The sequence below is a fragment of the Varanus komodoensis genome, unplaced genomic scaffold (assembly GCF_004798865.1).
Source record: "Varanus komodoensis strain SLA01 unplaced genomic scaffold, ASM479886v1 scaffold7_3, whole genome shotgun sequence".
NCBI lineage: Eukaryota > Metazoa > Chordata > Lepidosauria > Squamata > Varanidae > Varanus > Varanus komodoensis.
This window is the reverse complement of record NW_025336480.1, coordinates 3827786-3846859: the sequence shown is the minus strand read 5'-3', so window position 1 is coordinate 3846859 and position 19074 is coordinate 3827786.

Here is a 19074-nt window from a genome sequence, read left to right as displayed (position 1 = left end):
TTTTCAAGATGGGCATTTACAGGGCACAAACCAAGCTGAATGGAGATTCAGGACCTCCTTATAGGACCTGTTCTGTGTAAATGTGCAAAAGATGATGTCCTTAGATATTCTTCATCAAAACACTAAGCAGTTTAAGCGATTGGCAGAAGCAGCCCCTTTACCTGACAGCATCAGCAACAGGATGATCCCTGTAATATGTTTGCTTTCGTTTTCACATCTGCTCCTGCTCCTTTGGCTCAGTGATGCAGCTAGGGAATCTTAGTTGCTGGACTTCATGGATCCGCGTGGGTCCTCTATGTGTCACTTCAGTTGTGAAGCACAGAACTCGTGTTCTCTTTCTTTCCCCCCACCTCCCACCAAGTGTTCCTGTATTCCTAGTATGTTGTTTGGGGGGACTCATCCGGCAGTCCTGATAATTTAGAAAGAAGTATCATATATATTACTATTCCTTTGTAGAAATGTAGCTTATGTATAAGGAGCATCTGTACATTTTATGTACATGTTTTGCTGGCTGCTCCCAACAATAATATTCCTTTTGAAAGTCTGTCTGTATTAATTATTTGTTACATTTATATCATCTGTTCAGCAAGAAACCCAAAGCAGCATATATGATCCTCCTCTATTTAATCGTTACAGGGGCCCTTTCAATGGGATTATGCTGAAAGTCCATGCCTGGCTCAGAGTCACCCAGTGAGCCTCATAGCTGATTAAGGGATAGACCCTGGGTCTCCTGAGTCCCACTTTCATGCTGTAAGCACCACATTTCAGTGGATGGCAAAATAAGAGAGAATACAATCGCAAGCAGCATTAGCTTCCATGGGACTTTGAATGTCAGTGCTGCCCCAGTGTTGATACCGGGCCAGTTTTCCATGACCCCACTGCCTGCACCTCTCTGAATAGTCATTTGGGTCCTCCATGGCCTGTAGGGCCTGGGAATTTGTCCTCGAAGTTCAGCTTTAGCTACACCACCGCTGCTGCTTCTGTAGCTGCCAATTCCATCTAGTGTCACCAAGGTAAATCAGCTTGTGCTGTAAGCCACCTAGGAAGCCTCGGCAGTTATAGGCAGCCTATAAATACATGAATGAATGAATGAATGAATGAATGAATGAATGAATGAATGAATGAGGTACATGTGATAACAGCCAAACAGAGAAGGATGCATCATAAGACATGATGGCATCAGGCATGGAAAAGGTAGCAGCCCTCTTCCTAAGGTACTCCTAAGACACATGTTGTTGACATAATTCCACTAATATTTGGAGATACTCATAACACCATAGAATTCTTATCTGTGTTCATAATATTGGTTTGCCATTTGGCAAGCCAGTTACGAATTTTGACCAGGTTCATTCATGCATCACTTGGTTTAACCCATGTGATCTTCCGATACAGGAGGATTTTAGTGGCAGGAGTGGTGTGCATGAACACCTCACATTGCAAAGCGTCATCATAGGAAGCTGTCCTTGGAAAGAAGTTGTTTCCCTTCTCCCCATCCCATTGAAGCCTATCATGCTCTCTGTTGCCCTCTTGGGTTTAGTAATTTATTTTTCTTAGGCAATATTATCAAACAGCGTATTTTAAAAAAAAATCTATTCAAATGATCATATTTGCATTAAAAACTATGGGTTTTGCTTTTCTTTCAGTTTTATATTTTCACAGTGACCAGCATATGCAAACAATAACGTGCATCTGTAATGAATGCCAGATGCAATTATCTGCAACGCCACCTCTGCTAATGCCAGAAGTGGCTCTTTCAGCAGAGCTCTAAATTTGCTATTTTCTGCTGCATTCATTATATTGTGTATTCTTATGCACATCAATCTAGGTTTTCCATTTTAACTGTTACTGTGTTTACTTTCCCTATCTGTAGATTATTCTAGGCAGGAATTATTTTCACAGCTTTCTGCATGTGCTGCAGCATGGTTGTGCTATCTAAAACAAAACAATTAAATAAACAATTTGATTCTGTCAAGCATGTACATTCAGAGGACTCAGAGCACAAGGGGGGGGGGGCGTTGCTGGCACTGACTCATGCCTATCAGCCTCTAAAATATACATCTATCACCATGCAATCCTACACATGTCGAGTCAGAAGAAATAGACATTGAGTTCAATGGGGTTGACTCCCAGGTAGGTGGCAAACTCTTTGTCTAAATTAAGGGCTCAATATTTTGAACATTTTTTAAAATCCCAAACTAACTTGTTTGGACCAGTCTCAACCCAGGCCTCCAACAGCAATGCTAACAGCAGCAAGGAAAAGTGCCTCCAAAATCTTGCACAAGGCCCGACTCTAAGCATGCACCACACCTTATGTAATAGCTTGCCTAACACTTTATGCATTACCTTGTCCAACAGTGTACACAGTGACTTGTGAAATACCTTGTACAAAGCTTGCTTACTGCAAGCCTCACATCAGTAGAATGACACCAGCCCTACATGCCTTTTCAGTCTTCTTTCGTTCTTTTATCTTTCCTCCCATATTAAGTATGGCACAGTGTGATGGAAATTAACACAGAAGAGAGCTAGCGTTGTATAGTCACTGGCGTGTTCAACTAAAACAAGGGATAACTGATGTGAAGAAATGCCCCGTTTATAATGGTTGTTGTTCTGTAATGTTTACTTTGTGTGGCCTCTGAGGTTGCACTGTAATTGAACAGGATTGAGGTGTTGTTTTGTTGCTGTCGAAGACCTCTGCAGTAGTTGTTTAGTGACGTTCTGAAAGTGGGGAGAGAGCAAATTGCTTTGAATATTGTTAGGCAGAGTAAAATTGACTCTGTTCGGCCAGGGATTCCAGCTAGGTGGGAGTTGAGAATTGGCAATTGAAGAGTGTGGAAGGTGGGTCTGCTTTTATTGTGTGGTGTTTTAGAAGGACTGTGAGAAAGCCAAGGAGAAAGTGAACAGCTAACACCTGAATATTCAACTATTCTTTCTCTCTCGATATTGTGTCTGGCTGGTGGAAATCAGATGGAGGAAGCAGCTGGCTGTACTATGCTGGGAAGCTTACTTAGCAACTTGCCAGAAGAAGGTTAAAGAAGCAAGCAGTTAAACACCCAGATAGGTTGCCCAAGCAGCCAGCAGCAGCACAGGAGGAATTTCAGTATCAGAAGAAGACGGTTACCTTGAAGCTGGACATGGCTTTAAGTGGATTTGACTGGGACAGAGGTTTTGGAAATTTTGCCTGAGGTAAAAGAAGTTGCTAAGAGGCTTGTGATAACAGCAGTCTCTCTTCAGTCTGGAAGAACTGTTACTAAGTACTCTTCTGAAAACCTCAAAGTAAATATCATTAATCCCTTATGTACAAAATATCCCTTTACTAAATATGATTGTCTTTGTCTCTGGTATTGGTCTCATCTCATGCTTGAGCCTGTCATACCAGATACTAGGAGGTTCCAAAGTGTTCAAACAGAATTGGTGGTGGTTGCAAAGGGTCAGCTTGTGCAGCTTTGCATTACACTGGCAGAGTTCCCTAGGCCCTGAAATATAAACATTAACTAAACAAGTTACCCCATAGATAGGATTGCCCACCGAAGAAGCCATTTCCTTGTAGGTGACAACAGTGCTGGTGAGAAGAAATCCCTCATTTCCAGATTCAAAGCTCTTTCTCATCATGGATGTACAGATGCTAAGAATCACCATAAACATGTGAGCCGGGTGTGCAGGGGTGGGGGGAGTTGAAGGGATTATGCGAAAAGTTGCAACAAGCAAGGTAGAAGGTTCAGGAGGCCATTGAGATGTGCGAGGTGGACTGCAGGGAGAATGAGACCCAGATAGCATGGAGAAGAATGCCTGCATTAAAGGAGACCAATGTCTGACTGCTGAGGGGGAAGGAGCACTGATTCCAGAAGCAATGCAGTTCTTTACCAAAGATACAGTAGCGGGGAGGGAATTACCAGGGATCCAGAAATGTCAAGAAAGTGAAAGCTCACCTTAGGAACCGCTGGACAGGTGGGAGAGGTTAAAGGTTGCCGTGAGGGAAAGGTAGAACTAAAGGGAGGGGACAGAAAGGCCTGGAAATCAGTGTGGTGAAGAGAATGGATCGGGATGTGAGTGTGCTTGCTCCTGAGCATATTCACTTGAATACAAGCAGCGGTGCAGGAAAGGCTGAAATGTCCACCCAGAGAGAAGCAGGTGGCAGAGGCAGCAGCAAACAACTCGGAGTCCCCAAGAGGTGAGACAGCTTGTGGATGGCATCCTTTCTTCCATTCTTCTCTCCTTTCTTTCTGAGGGGTTTGTTTGTTTGTTATAGTCAGCAGGTAGCCTTCTGGGCATGTACCAGGTTACAGATACTTATCTTTAGCATTTCCTTTTCCACAACAAAATGTTTCTTATTCACAAGAAAATACACTTATCATCAAGCCAACAGAAACAAGCTGAATTTTCCTGTGGTCAAGGTCCTGCCATGGTTTCAAATGCAAAACCACACTTGTTTAGATTACTTCCCTCAGGGATACTAAATAGGCTGTATACATATTTTGCTCTAAAAGCTAAGAAGGGGACCCATAAACCATTAGTCCCAGAGACTAAAATTACCCAAGAGCACAATAGAAGCAGGTGAAACCTAAGAGAACGTGGCCTGCTCAACAGGGCTGTCTGCACTGGAATCAGGAAGTTGCGGTGGTGCGGAACAAAGCACTGTTGGGGGGATACTGAACAGAGAGGTGTCAAATGGTTAGGAGGATGGAAATACAACACAGCCCTAAAGGAAGGTGGTGAACGGGTGGCTAGAACCGGGAAAATACCAGTTAATAACCTACACTCTGCCATGAAGCTGAGAGATCTTGGGCCAGTTGTTATTCCTCAGCCTTCCATACCTTACAGACATGTTAAGATAAATGGGCCTGGCACACATGCGACCTTAAGATCCTTGTACAAAAGGTGAGATACAACTGTGTGAGAGGGAGAAAGAGCAAATGGACTGCAGGAGCTTTTCTATTGTCACCAGATGTGAGGGAAACAACCAGCCTCTAGTGAAGCATTTTGCAGTAGCCAAACATCACTAAGTGAACACACAGAACTAAGAAAACCAGACTTGCATGTTAATCGATCCAGTATTTGTTTGACAATGTAAAAGACTACCTTGTTAAATTCATGCTTTAAAACTAAGATTATCATGTTCTCTCTGGGCAGTATGGTAGAACCAACGTGTTCCTAGTTACAAAAGGGCTTTGCATGTGATAGGTGTGTGTCATGTTTGCACTTGCTTGTTGCTCACTATAAACAGGCAAATGGTGGAACGCTGGGGTTGCTACTTTCAGAACACAATGCAGGAATCTTTAGTGGCTTGCTGAATTGCATGTGTGTTTGTGACCCTTGTAGTAATGGCAACCATATATTTACTTCTAGCTGTAAAAGTGGTGCAATAGCTCTAAATAGAAACTGTTTCTCTTTTCTATTTGAACAGTGAACAAGTTTTTCAGTATACACATTCTTCCTGTTGTATGACCCTTGCTAGGAGCCTTTGTCACCTGGGGCTTGGCTCAGGAGATCAGCAGCAACTAATCTCCTTCAGGAGCCATCCCAAGCCTTTTATCTGGCTGATTTAGGCCACAAAGAAATTTTCCAAGACAATGGAGCCACTGTGTTCACCCAGGATCTTGCAAACCTTTCCTACACAGCGTGTTGGTGATAGCCTTTTGTAATGGGTTTCCCTGCCAAAAGAACTTGCTCCCCTCTGCTTTCATACAAGGGATCCAGGAATCCTGCAGAAATCACAGAGGATGTTTAGTGGTACTGTCCATTTCTTGTACAGCGCACAGCTCCTTTCTGCCGCCAAGTTTAGGACTTTGACTTCCATGGAAGCCTCCAAGGAAACCCTTTGCGTGCTGTGTTTGTGGGACTCTGACATCACACTGAGTCAAGTCATTTGCTTTGTTCTGCTTGGAGGAAAGTATGGCACTCCGTGAGACCTGAGGATGGAGGTTGCCATGGCATGCAACAGTTAAGCCTGATGTAGCGTGCCTTGTTGGGACAAGGAAAGGGTGGCTCACACCAGACAATTTCGTCCACTTCCTGGTTAAGCTACTCTGTGACCCCTCCCCTCCCCCGCAAAAAAGGAGGGAGAATAAGAATCCATTGGCAGCACTGTTCTCCATATTACACACTGTTCCAATTGACCTCCAGTAAATGAATTAATGAATGGGAGGTGGGGATAGAAGTTTGCAATAGTTCTGAATTCTTGAGCGGGGAGGGCAGATATGATCCTGAGTCCTCCACTTGCTAATCCCAAATCTGTTGTTAGCAGCAAAGCAAACTCTCTGTGGTAGAGCAAATAAAAGGAAAGCACCTCAAACTGTAACACCCGCCCACAGTTAAACTTGCACACACACAGTGCTTTTCAATACACTGGGATGGGACCATGCTTTCCTTGTCTCTCTCTCAGTGGCACGTACATTGTGTTATCAGCTGATGCCTCTGCATACATGAATCTGCTGAGCTGTAAAAAATGAAGGAAAGAAAGAAGAGAGAGATCTGCTGAATAAGAGGAGTAAATAAAAGGAAGCAAAAGCCTCCATTGTCCACCAGTGACAGCAGTAGGGTCCTGATTAATAATTGAACTGCTTTTCCAGGAAAAGAGGCACTGGAGCCCAAGCCATGGCACTGAACTGATATGCTGGTGTTCCAGGAAAGACTGTTCTTTCTTCTGTGAGGTTTTATGGAGCCATTGCTCTGTGCTATGGGCAAATGTACCTAGAAGACGTGTAGGCTTGCTGCCTGTGATACGGCACATCCTGTCTGTACATGGTGACCTACAACAGGCATGCTTTAAATCCAAAAGCTGATGTAGAAACAGAGTCTTGCACTGTCATGTGATCAGCACACAGGGTGAGTTGGCACAACGTGCAAAACCACCACTGAGGGGCTGTTGTGTGATCTGGACCCAGTTCTGGGGTTCTTGCATAGTAGGCTGAGTTTTCTGAAACCACAAAGAGAATCAGTGGTATGTTTTAAGGTTTCCACAGCTCCTCTGATCATCTACAGCCAAGATCCACCATTTTGCAGTTGTTGGTATGGAAACACCATAGAGTCTCCTGGCAAGAGAGGCTGCAGAAATGGCCACCTCTAGCTTTTGAGCTTTACTGCCTTCTACTCTCTAGCAACAGATACGTTATTGTTCACTGTATTCACTTTATGGTCAAGTGATGTCCATCTCCATGCTTACTTTTAGAAACAAGGAGGCAGTGTGGAAATGCACAGAGGGAGAAAGGAAGAATTTGTCATTATTGATTTTCATGTAATAAAGATAGTTGTGGGCACTGGAGTGACTGGGAAATTCCACAAACATGCAGGTACCCGTGGGAGGGAGAAAGGGGGAACCTGCTTCCAGACCACAGCAGATGATTCCGGAGAAGGCTGTTGTGGTCCATAGACAAGAATAGAAAAGGACACGGATTTTGCTCATGGGCATTGCCTGAATGCATTGCAAACCCAGGAGGATGGAGCAGGGAGCCAGGAGTGAGGAAGCCACTTTACTGTGTAACCATGTGATTGTCTGACGGGTAAGTTTGGGCAAAAGTCCATACAGTGTAGAAACAGCACAAGGTTGCTTGCCATAGTGTGTGAACCCGGCCACAGAGAAGATAGGGAATGGTGTTACACACTACTCCCCAGTGCTTTTGGCACACTCATTCCTATTTATTTATTTATTTATTTATTTAAAACATTTCTATGCTGCCCCATTGCAATAAGCCTCAGGGCGGCTCACAACATCAATAAATAAACCATACAATAAAACCCCAATACAATAAAACCCCAGTGCCATAAAACCTCAGTGCATTCTCAGCACTAAATTTAAAAAAAAAAACCTAGTTAAATGAATAAATTAACAATTAAAATAAGTTTTAAATAAAAAGGTCTTAACCTGGCACCGAAAAACAAATAACAACGGCGCCAGACGGACCTCTCTGGGGAGCGCATTCCATAGGTGGGGTGCCACCACAGAGAAGGCGCTCCTCCGGGTACTCACCCTCCTGATGTCATTCACAGAGGGTTCCTGGAGAAGGGCCTCTGCTTCTGACCTCAAGGGGCAGGAGGGCATATATGGGAGCAAGCGTTCCTTTAAGTATCCAGGTCCCAAGCCATTTAGCTTTTGGCACACTCATTCCTATGCAAGTGGCTTATCTGAAACTTGGGATTGGATCCATATAAAAGCCAGGGTACATTCAGAGACACTGTGGCTTCTGTATTGATTTCACTCTGAAAAAGCATTTGTGAGGCTTTCAGTCTTGTAAGAGATGCACGGCAATCACTGCACCATCCTTTCAACAGCACGTTTGCCTTTTACACCGTATTTGCTGTGTTGGCATGTCATGCCAAGCCACTCTGCAAATAACCCACAATGGGCAGATTGTTCATTGAACTACCTAGGATGTCCCTGGCAAATGAGCAAGCTTACTCTGGATTGTTCTGCTCCTTGTCCCTTGGCCCTCCAGCCAGTATCCCAGTGTCCTTTACAGCTGAACCCTTCTTCCTTCACCCACTATAATTGCTCTTCTTTTTTGTTTGCCACCCCTGCCTTGCTCAAGCATCAGAAATGTTCAACTGGGATCATATTTTTGGCCCCAAAACATTTCATAGTTCTATATATTTATTTTTTTTAAATTGGACAGTGCGCACTCATTCTGTCTGATATATTTTGCCTGGGTGATGTCCATGTTAGTTTCAGTGGTCAAAGGCAGCAACGTACAGTTGGTAATATAGATAAACTGACAAGACAAGGCTGCAATTAGGCTAATCTGTGCAGTGTTGTCAGCAGTAAAGGAGGGAAAGCTGGAGAAGTAGATGCACCAGAAAGGGTCTGGTGGCAAGTTCTCCCCCTTTCCAGTGTAATCTTCCTGATTGCAAGTGTTGACCTGGCAGTACCATCCACAATTTCTCCTCTTCCCTGGATCTCCAGCTACTCCAGAAATATTATTAGAAATTAATATCCCTGCCCTTTCTGGAGCTGGCTCATCTGGCTCAGTGTCTTCACAGTTTTCCATCCTTTCCTGCGACTCTGGTTGCTCAGAAAGATGGGAATGTGCAATGCAATGTGGAGCTTTGACAGCTATCAAAACAAAGGCCTCCTTTTGAATTGAGGTTTTTGACAAAGGTAATGGGGGAATTGACAGATACATGCATATGTCACTGTCAAAAACCCCATTTTGAAAGAAAACCAGAGGTAGCTGTCAACATTTCATTTTTCCATAAAAGGACAGGAGGCAAGGCAGTTTTGTCACCAAGTCCTCTGGGGTGCCTGGTGGAGGACAGAAGGGGAAGGTGGTTGATTATTTGCAGGGTGGATTAGCATAGCCACAAGCAACCCATGAAGAGAACTTGTGGGTTTTTTATTGAGCTGGGCTGTTCATGGTTTACAACCCATAGTTTCTTAGTGCAGCTGGGATCAAACAGCACAATAACACATCATTCCGACAACAAACCACACTCAGTCCTTGTTCAGCCCCCTGCTGTTTACAAACTGCCATTAGAACATGTTACGTGAACCAGTGTCTTAATGCTAGCATGTATTAATTCAGCTTTGTATATCCACAATACTCTGTCCTTAATAGGCAGGTCTAGTATTTTACTCTGTGGGATATCAAACAACCAAGGGAAAAAGAAGTTTGTGATAGGGTGACGTCATTGCTTTATAAAGGTAATAATAAGGAGGAGTTTATCAGTATGTGTGGAACTAAATAAAAATCCAGGGAGCAGATAGGAAGCTTAACTCGGTAACCCAGAGAAAAGGCATAAACAGAAGTCAGGGAACAAGAACCTGGAAGTGACTCAGCAAATCAGCAGAAACAAAGCAAGAGAGCATGTTTAGCAGGAGACTTGGTTACAAAGAAAGATTTATTTTACATATCTCCTGACTCTTAATTGAAACAAACAAACAAGATACAATTTCTCCCTTCCAGTTTTGCGACTAGAAATAAAAATAACCTTATTTCTGTAGATACCATAAATCCCCCTTTTATAGTTATTCCTTTCCTTGTTGCATTCTGTTTTTTAAATTTACCTTTATTGCAAAATGCACATTTCTGCTGAAGTGCTGTGATAAATAAATGCTGCTTTTTAAAAAAAGAATGTGAGACAGAAAGGGAGAGAGAAAGGATACCATGAAGAAAGCGCCTACTAACAGAAACATGAACAGGAAGGAGTTTTGAGTAGCCAAGGTGAGCTGCTTCAATCATTATTAGTCCATGGCAGGCCAGCATAGATGAGAATCCTTAAAGGTCCCAAAGATGGATTCAGTTGAGAATAAGCTTTTTGGGTTCCATGTTCCAGTGGTGGGCAGGGGCAAAAATGTCAACATATTTCAGTTTGAACTTCACACTGCTAGTATCTCAGCTTTAGGATAAATATGTCAACATCTTAGAATGTGTGTGTTGAGTGAGTGAGTAAAAACAGAAGAAAGCAAATTACGAGCCATCATAGAAAGGAGGCAGGACCAGCAGGAGGCAGAGTCCTTTGGGGAATGCCAGCAGGCTGGATTTGACCCTCTGGCCTAACAGTTGATACCCATTACAAAGAAATCATGGAGTGCTGAGTGACTGCCTCAACAACTCCATTTCATTCTCCGTGTGTAAACAAGGGATAGGACTAGCAGGGGGCACTTCCAGGCCCAGATCAGCAGCACAGCCATTGTGCTGGGTGTAATGTACAAAGAGCCCCTTCACTGTACAATGTCCCTGCATAATATGTGGCTGGTGACATTTTATGAGATGGTGCCCTGTGGAGTATCTCACTGTTGAGCCAGAACTGAAGGGATCTGGACGCAGGGCCCTCCTTGCTCACTCAGTGCCTTTGAGCCATCCCAGGCAGTCACTGTCTCTCCATGATATGGTTATGGGCAGAATAAAATGGCACCACTGCTCTGAGGTCTTTGGAGAAATTGTGAGGTAAAATGCAATTAAATTAAACAAGAATTCAATGCTCCACCCATTAGCTTTTCCCAGCACAAGTTTTCTGTACCATGAAAAGAAGTGATATGATTTAAATTGCTTGCTTTTGGACATTTCTATTGTCAGTTCTGGACTCTGTCCAGAACTTTTCTGATAGATTGAAAGGCACCCAGGTATCCCTTGGTGTCCTGTCAGTAAAAGTTGTGAGGCACAAAGTGGAATTTCTTACCAGAGAAAGACAACTAGGCCAGGTATTAGTCTATGCCTACACACTGACCTGGTTTTTATGATGCAGCAACTCACCATGGCCGGCCACATGATGGATTTTCATGCCATCTGAACCCAGAGCATCTTCCATAGGGTGGCTTATATTTCAGGGAACAAGCCATGCAGAAAGCCTGTGGTTTCTACTGTTCTTCCTGCCCATAATATTTTATTGTGTTGTCTGATCCTGGCAGACCAATTTTATCAGGGCTTTCAGCGATCAGCTGCCAAGCCACTTGGAAAGAAAGATCAAAACAAAAACCTAAACTCGTGCTGCTTGCTTTTCATGATCTAATTGATTGCTTAGATTTATATCCTGCTTTTTTGTATAACACACTCAAAGCTGCTTACATCATTCTCCTCCTCCTGTTCTCAATCTTATCCCCACAACCACCCTCTGAGGTAGGCTGGGCTGAGACTGGCCCAAAGTCACCCAGCAGGCTCCATGGCTGGGTGGAGACTAGAAGCCAGATTGCCTGAGTCTCAGTCCCACGCTCTTAAGCACTACACCACACTGGCTTTCCGTACAATCTTACAGTGATTGTACTTCTATCAGTCCCAAAACAGCATTTTGGAAGGGCCATCTCTCATTCCTTGGCTTTTTTTTTTTTTTTTGGGTGCATCAGAAATATGCAATTGGGCCTCTGTTATGTTGTTGGTGATGGTCTTTTGCAACCACACTTTTTCCAATATGTGCAGTCTTGCCTAGTCAATGTCCTTGACTGTTTCCGCTGTGAAAAGGGAGCAGTGCAGTGGCATGCATAGCAAACAGGGACTCTGACAAAGCAAGACAGCATAGAGGCTAATTCATGCTCAGCTGTAATTGCCAGGCTTTAAATTGAAATTTGGGCGGGGGGGGGAGCTGTAAAGGAAGGTGCACCAACAGCAATATCTCCTCCTCAATAATTTAATCCTCCTAATTTTAAGTGTTGAATGTTTCGGAGAAGTCCCAGCACTCCAGAAATGGGAGGTATAGGCTCCCCACATTTTTCACAACTCCTTTTTGGAGCACTTCGTGTTTCAGTTACTACAGGTTCCTAACAGTTCATAAAAATAAATAAGCAAATAAATGCAGGAGTAAATGCAAATATGATGGCTGGGAAATAAATGGAGATAAATTCTGTGTACCTGAAGTAACTGCTCCAAAGAGGGGGAAATGAGGAAGGGAGGTCAATGGAATAAATGCAGGAAAAGCTATACAGTATCTCCTGCTTAGGGAATGCATCAAAAAAGGTGCACAATCTCTCCCTTGGTAATTTGATCCTCTCCCCACACTTCCAGTACTTGTCCCCTTTGCCCCACCAAATCCAGTTACCCCATAAGTGCCCAAGCAGCACTTGTGAGGGGTTGGCATTGGCTTGCTCTCATCCCTGCCACACCCAGTAGCCATTTCCAGCTCTCCAAGGCACTTTTGCACTCTGAGATGGCTTCTGTGGTGGAGGTAGAAACCACTAAAGCCAGCTTGACAGCTGGATTTCAATATTGCCATTCTGCAATCCATTCAGCAGCTCCTTGGAGGAGCTGCCTGTGGCTGGTAGATGTGTCCCTGTCGATATGGCCCTGTGGGCTCTATATGTGCCCATTAAGGAACTGCCTGTGCCCTGCCAAAAGCCCTTTTTAAGGGGATCCAGAGATATAACAAATAACGGCAGTGTGTGTGAGGGTACTATTTGGAGCCCAGCTCTGCTCAACTCTGTTCAAGGCTGTGGCTTTCTTCATGGAGTCCATCCATCTCATACTAGTTCTTCCTTTTCCTTCTCTGCCTTTCCCTTTCCCTTGCATGATGTCTTCTCCAGGGAGTCTTTGTCTTCTCATGATGTGCCCAAACTATATTTGGCTTCTAGGGAAGACTCTGGCTTGATTTACTCTAAGACCCAATTGTTTGTCTGTTGTCTAGGGCAGGGGTGTCCAACCTTTTGGCTTCTTTGGGTCACACTGGAAGAAGAAAAATTGTCTTGGGCCACACATTAAATACATAAACGCTAATGAAAGCTGAACAGCAAAAAAAAGTTCTGTGCACAATTTTTGTTATATCCACTACCACAGATAAGCAAAAAAGTCCTCACATAATAATCCTAATTATGCAGCACCCTGTTAGGAGAGTCTTTTAAAATCATTGAGCAGGTCCCAAGTTTGCAATCCCTAATATAGAAAAAGAAGATATCTAAGTAATAAAACTTCATTGTTTTTTGATATTTTTATTGTAAAAGTAAAAGAAAAGAGGGCATCATAAAACTAAAAGGATATTTGGCGTTATATTTGAGAAATTAATGCATCAGTATCTGGTTAGCTGGAAGTAGTTGCAATTCTCAGAGAGTTCTCAAGGTGCTCATCAGATATTTTGGCTCTAATTTTACTCTTAGTGTGCTTCATTCTTGAAAATAGTTGCTCACTATTAGTCGCTCACTAATATAGGTGCTGCCAAAAAGTGAAGACATGAATAAGGCATAATTGTAAAATGAGAGATATTTGTCTCTGGGAAGATAGGACCTATAAAAGTCCATGATTAAATTTTTCTTTAAATTGAATGTCAGATTGCAGCTCTCTGCCTTCCATTTGAAAATTGGCAGGTAACATATTTATGTCAACTGAAAATGGAGTCACAAATATACCAATATAATGCTTATTTTCCCAGAAATTTTGAAATCTGTTTTCAAATTCTTGTATCAAATCAAAAAGCAAGGCTGCATATTTTTCGCTGTTCAGAGGGCTGTGTTTAGCCAACATGTCAAAATGTATAAAATTGCTTGCAACAGTAGGTTGAAATATTATTGATAATAGCTGCATTTCACTCGCCAAGCACATGCAACATCTGATGGTGCCAATTCAATTGTCTGCACTTGGAAGACAGAAACATAGAAACACTGAAACAAAGTGAGTCAGAAGGGTCCTCCTGGGCCATCTAGTCTGACCCCCGGCTCTGCTCATGACATGCCTGCCATGTGCATGTCTAGCCTAACCTTGACCACCCTCACTGATGGGGCCTCAACGACCTCCCGTGGAAGCCCATTCCATGCCCTCGGGGTCCTAACTGTCAGGAAGTGCTTCCTGGCATCCAAATTGAACATTGGTTCTCTGATAACACACTGGAAGCCATACAAAACCATAAAGCTGAAGCCATGCATGCATACAAATAGCAAGAGCATACGTATGTTTATTTTTTGTGACATTGCAACATGAAGTTGTCGCCAAAGTTCACGCTTGAGAATTGCACGATTGAGTTACAAAAAAAATCACAAAAAATCATAATGTTTTAATTAGTTTACAGTTTTGCGTTGGGCCACATTCATAGCCATTCTGATCTGCAGGTTGAACACCCCTGGTCTAGGGTATCTGCAAAGCTTTTCTTCCTTTGACCATGCTGCCTTGGGACAACCTGCTAGGAGACTGACCTGGTGAGTGATTCTGGCCTCCTGGCAGCATCGCTCCTGGCTTCTCTGACACTCTGAAACCCCCTCACTACATTAAGGTGTGTATCCAGGGAGGTGGGGCAGGCAAGCGACATTGACTGATGCAAAATAGCCACGAATCTGTAACTGAACAGAGAAGGTTTTCTTGAAAAAAACAAACAAACAACTGCAGGGTCAGAATGACCAACAGAAGCCTCCAGCCAACGAAAGCTTTGCCTCTTCTGAACTTTGCCTCTTCTTTCAATAGATCCCGTGGTGCTGCACAAGGAGGCAGTTGACCGACCCTTTCCCACAAGAGCAAATGAACCACTTGCTACTGCTACTATGAAGTATATTTTGTAAAACCTAACTTCAAGAGAGAGGGAAGGGCCCTGCTTTTCTTTCTGTGCATTCTAAAATTGTTCTTTTTCTTTCTGAAAGATGCTGTGGTGGTTGTTGGAAGCTACAATGGCCTAAGCAACAATAAGTTTCAATTTTTCATGGATGCAGAGAGACATTTGATGGCATGGTATCCAATATATTACAGGGCTGAGAACAAGCAAAAGGAAGCTAGAATTGATTGTATTTTTCAGCTCTCAGCAGGTCTTATTTCAAAAGAACAGATAACTCACATTTTTCAGATTTGAGAGTAACAGTTTTGGAGTAGCAACACTACAGTATAACATCTTAATCCTACATATTTGACAGGGAAATTAGTTTCTTTGATCTCAGTTGAAATAGTTTCCAAGTAAGGGCTTTGTGATTTCAGCCACTGCTTTTCCATAGACTTGCCATCTGTTAGTGACAAGTATTCACAAACTATCTGTGGCTTTCACCATCATAAATTAAATCCAATATATACAAAAGATTGAAGGAGTCAAAAAGTATATTCTCGTATGCTGCCTTTCCCTTGAAGATGGCACTGGCACTAGGAGTAACATGGCTGGCCACGGTGTGTATCTGTGTGTATTTCTGAGAGGTCTATATTGCAGGTTCTTCTCTTATGACAGCTACAACTTGTGCAAAAGGACATGCATGGAAGCAAACTTGCTTTATCTTTGAAACCTTCTGAGCTGACAGCAGAAAAATACCCAGCATGAGAATGAGATGTGGTAGAATTCTCCCTGCTTTAGTGCAGCTAAATTGCAGAGCAGTGGCTCAGACATAATTATGAGAAGTCACAACAGTACTCTTCACTTAAGGAAAACACTGATTAGCTTCTAAATTGACTGGAATAGCCATCTGATGTAAAGAAAGACCTTTCAACTCCAGCATATCTTTGATTTTATTTACAGTTCCTTATCGCTCATGACAATTATACCAGGGTATTATTTGCTGCTGTATTAATAGAGTGATGTGACTCCTTGCAGCCCATGCTTCACTACAAGCATCTCCCACATTAACTCACTCAGTGTCGTTTCACGTGGGCTTAGCTCCAGCATTGGCATTGTTCAAGTGGGAGGATAGTGCTCGGGGAATGGCACTCCCACCCCTTCTTCTCCCCACTCAGGCCCTCCAAATTGTCTACAGGGTGTCCCCCATTCCTCTGGAGCAGATTTGGAGGGAGTGCTTGAAGCTGCAGAGGAGGCTCCGTTCCACAAATTGTATCCTGCTTGCACAGTGCCAGTGCTGCATCCAAGTCATCATCGAGAGGCAGAAGCAGAACGGAGCAGCTGCAGAGCGCTCTCTCTTCAATGTGAGTCATGCCTCTATTTTCAAATGAATGTAATCCTGCTTTTCAGAGCTCTGCGTGGACCAGAAAATGCAGAAGATTGGCAGCAGTTGGGGTATGTGGCCTAAAGCCTCCCTTACTCTCCATTAGACCCCCACCATTGTCTCCTCCATCCTGGCACAAATTTAAACCTGTCTGAAATAGTTGTAAATTTTGTGCTTCTCAAAGACAGCTCTGAGGTCTCTTATTTTGTCATGGTTCTTACCTAATACAATTTATTAAAAGTCCTCAAGCCATACAATGACCTACAGCGTTATCCCAGCTTTCTCATGGAAAGCAATAAGAGTTGAACAGGTTTGAAACTGGTTTGCATTAACAGTGTGGGGCTGGCCTCTGAGTCAAGGAGTGACTAACTGAAAGAGGAACAAAGGCTGTATTGTACACAAAGAGTTTGACCAGCAACCACAACCTCCCCCCTTTTCCCAATAATATTTTTCTCTTGAAGACCCATGTTCATGTGTATGGACTTTTGTTATGTTCAGCTACCCCATCTCTGATCCCTTCCCCAATAATCACTTGCGGTTACTGTAATGAAAGACTTGAACAAAGGCTACCATTCCCACATCATGCAAAGAAAAGGCTTCTCTTAGGCAAAGCGGCAATTTACACTGAGTCACTATAGCATCCCCAAGAGCAGTAAAGATTCAGGTAAGTCAGTCCATTCATGACAGAAGGCATGTTTTCTTCCTGTTAATTACATGTAGATCCCAAAATGCATTGCCCCACCCCGGATGAGACGGGAAAAGATCTTTGCAAAGCATTCAGGATACTTCCTTAGCCTATTTAAATAAAGGGCAATGGAGTTTTAGGGGTTTTTTAATGTTTGTGACTGGTGTGAATCATCCAAGACACATGCATGTGCATACATTAATGAGATAATGAAAAGGGATAGATAGAGACCGATACGTGGGGAAAGAGGGAAACAAAAGACTCCTGTGGTGACTGAGCTGCTACCTAACGGTAGGAATGTTGGCGATATCCATAATAGTTTTAAATGTATTTTGAGTTCTATGAATCCAACTTGAAGATTTCACTGCAGACTGACTCCTGAGTTGTGAAATCGGCAGACATGTGGACCATTTGTGTGTTGGGGGGTGGTGGAAGGATTACGCAAATTTGCACTTGCATTAATGTGCTTTAGCACTAAATTGCAGTTGCAGTAGTACTAATGCCCAGTAGCACAACTATAAATTAGCATTTATGTCCATTAGGGCAAGAGAAACAAAAGTCTCATATATATGTTAATGGGTGGGAAGTTGCAATGAAAGACCTCTGACCGACACAGATGAAACAGGGCAACAAAACCTCTACATCCCTGTCCCGTGGGGACTTGTGTGGTGCAATTCCAGAGCCAGACACAGAGCGTTCGCTTTCTATATGGGAGAAGGAGGCTGGCACCTGTCGGCCCAGGGCAGTCTCTTCTTGCTCTCTGTGAGGAGGAGGCTTGCGGGGTTTGGAAATAAAACTTCCACAACCTGAGTAGGTCCAAGGATGCAGGCTTGAGGGTTCAGTCCACCTAGGATGTACACCTAAAGAAAGGCATGGAGCAGGATAAAACAACCTAGTGCTTGCTTTCAGGCAAGAAGCCTGAAGTTGAACACACGGTCATGAGGAGGAAAAAGTGATGCCTTCTGTCTGGTCAGCTGGCTCATCATTATTTGGCACTGGGAAGTTCTATTTGAGTTCTCCCTGCAACCACAGTCAGAGAACCTCTTGTTTCCAGTAACAGCTGTGATTCATTCACCTTCTGTTGTGTTAAAGCTCACCTAAGCTGGGTTTAAAACTAGGTCTAAGGCACCTGGACCAGACTAGCAGAGCAATCATCTCATGGTTTATATAATATTGGACTTACTTTTTAGCAGTTTAGCATCCTCTTTTATCTCGCCTGTTATGAAGGCCAGTTATTGGCTGCCTCTTCAGCTTACAGGTATAAGTAAACTAGTAGATGCTATTCCACATGTGCTGTACCACAGCAGGACACAATCCAAAGCACATTTGCTCTAAAGTAAATCAAGTAAGGTTTACACATGTGTACATGCGTGTATGCACTTCATTTCAAAGTAATTCCATAGGAGCCACTCCCTTGTAAAGTTTAATTCCTCTCCCCAATATAATTCTTTTTATTGTATGAAATCTAATTGTGTCCATTTGCTGATGGAATGCAAACACTAACAGATCTGTTCCCCCACCCTAGTGGATCCACTGTCTCTCTAAAGTACTCTAAGGAATTGGGAAGGGGGCACTGGAGCAGATTTGCAAGGCTTCTGGGGGTCGGTAGGAAGGATGAGAAGATGGGGGGAAATTGCTGTATGAGCACTGGATGTCGCTCATAACACTTATTAACAAGATCTCAAAATAAAATCATTAATAGGAAAGAAAACAATGATTCATCATAAATTAACACAGGCAATTCTGTTTGTAGGAGTTCCTGCTGCTTGTTCTCCATGATTACCTGTAATGAGAAGTGTGTCAAAAATACCGGTGGGCAACCTGTGTCTCCAAGGTGTTGTTGGGCTGTGCTTCCCATCAGCCTCAGCCAGTGAGGCAAAAGTGAGGAATGATGGGAGCTGCAGCCCAGCAACATTTGGAAAGCCAGGCGTTCCCCATGCCAGCTCAGAAAGCATAGACATCAGCAGTCAGGGTGTGATGCAAAAGGAAACATAATAAAAGTAATGTAACAGTGGCATTGAGGCCTCCCCAACATTTGGTTGAGAGGCTGTGATGCAATAGAATGTCCATAAATATTCTAAATGCTGAGGGGATGAAAACAACACAAAAACATATCTGTAAACAAATCAGCTTCTGTAAG